The sequence below is a fragment of the Nicotiana tomentosiformis genome, chromosome 4, assembly GCF_000390325.3.
Source record: "Nicotiana tomentosiformis chromosome 4, ASM39032v3, whole genome shotgun sequence".
Lineage (NCBI taxonomy): Eukaryota > Viridiplantae > Streptophyta > Magnoliopsida > Solanales > Solanaceae > Nicotiana > Nicotiana tomentosiformis.
In genome coordinates, this window is record NC_090815.1 from 73,621,657 (window position 1) to 73,623,777 (window position 2,121).

The following is a 2,121-nucleotide window of genomic DNA, read 5'->3' on the forward strand; positions in this document are numbered from 1 at the left end:
CTATTCCAGAGTGAAGATAACGAGGATGCCGGGGGAAAGAAGGACACATTATAAGGTGAAACGGCTCTATGAGGTAAGCAATAGCTTGTGAATACTCTTTTTTTAATACAAAATGGTAATATGCAGATAATGTACATATCCATAATGCTTTGTATAGTCTTGTAAGGCCATAGGTTAGGTTTAACTGCTTGCAAGTTTGGCTAGTGTCCATTTTATAGGGGAAACTCAGCCGGAAACATCCGTCGGAATCCATAATGAGTTAGACACCCCATAAACCCTTACATTCGAGGACGAATGTTCCTAAGGGGGAGAGGGTGTTACAACCCAAATTCGCATACCATAGATCACGCCGTAAGTTAGTCGACGTAAATCCAAGAAGAGATTATCTTTGAGATGATAAGAAGTTAATCCTATTGGTCTTAAACGATACAAGGGTGTATAAGAGTGGTTAACAAGTATTTGAAGTTAAACGAATCAAGGATGTTGTAACCCATATTTTCGGGTAACACTAGAGGTGATTAATTGTCCCAAGAGGTATTGTTTTAATGTATTTGAATCATATAATATCCGCATCATAAGTCTTGAAGTCAAGCGAGTTATGAAACAAAAGTCGATAAAAGTTGTCGCAACTTAGGTTTATAATTTTACTTAAACTTTAGATCAAATGTTACTGCATTTTTCTCCCAATGTGCTTGGAATTATGGGGTGATCTACCTATCAAATTGAATATCTATGATTCTAGTTTCCAACGCATTAAACCGTTCGTCGATACGATCTCGGAATAGAGAGATATTCGCGTTTTCGCGAGAGTGCGCCAAGCTACTCTCTATGGGGCCCACAAAGGCGGTTTAAGACATATGGACATATATAAGATACCTCAACCCCGTTTTAAGTCATTATTTTTCAGTATATTCAGACCTTATAACCCTAAAAACAGTCTCTCAAGGTTCTCTCATTATCCAAGACCCAAACAAAGGGCAAACAACACAAATCAAATGTCGGGAATCCCGTGGCGCTAGTAAGTTTCTTGTTCTTCTTGTTGTTGCTGATTTTTGTGTTGTTCCAGCTCGTGTGGGAGGTTGTTTTAAGTGTTTTATGTCCTGTAAATACACCTTCAAGTTTTTAATATCAATCCTAGGTGATTTCAAGTCTTCTAAAGTAATTCTAGTGCCGAAAAACCCGAATTAATTGCTAGTTTCGCTTCCTTGTTCTTGTGGCAGAATTGAAGGGATATTTCGTGGAAAATTAAGGTCAAATTGGAGTTGTTCTTTCTGTTTAAAGGTAAGGAACCTCTTACTCTATATATATTTAAGATTATCCAAGTTGCAGCTAAGTCGTTGAAGCTAGAACTTGTGAAATATATATCGAAAAGCTTGGTAGTAATGTTGTTGGTTGGTGGACTGTTTTGGAGGCTCAATATGATAATTAATGATGTTGTTTGGGCTGTTTGGTAATTGTATTGACTTGTGGGAAGTCATATAAATAGGGGAGGTGGTGTCCGTTTCATCGTAAAATAGGTTGTGGTCGATACATAATAGTTAGGACGCTTAAACGATAATGATAGTGTCATTTGTCTTATTGTAGACTAAGGAGTCGTGACATTTGCATAGCTTGAGGTTGGGCAGTATATACAAGGTATGTGAGGCTATCCCCTTCATTCTTTTGCATGACTCCGATTGTACATAATTTAATGAACGAGCTCCCAAAGATACTCTACTCTTAGAAGCTAGCAGTACTTACATTGCTGCCCTTCTTATGAAACGATTGATATTGATGTTACTTCTCTTATTCTTATATTATCAATGTTGTTGGTAGTTCCTGATTCTTATAAGATTCTTGATGAAGAGTTAATCCTAATAACGTGTACGAAGGATACCGACCTTACGTCACTCCGAAAGGTTCAAAATGTGATTCCAATGAGTCCAGCATGCATCATATATATGTATCTATTTTACTCTACCGAGCCGCGCTATAGTCGGCCGGGTATGGCACCTATTGTGCAACCACTGATCAGTTGGGTTTTACCGAGCTCCACGTGGCCGGGTACGATTCTACCGAGCCCTATGATGGCCGGGTACGTTTTACCGAGCCTATTATGGCCGGGTACGATATGATGATGGT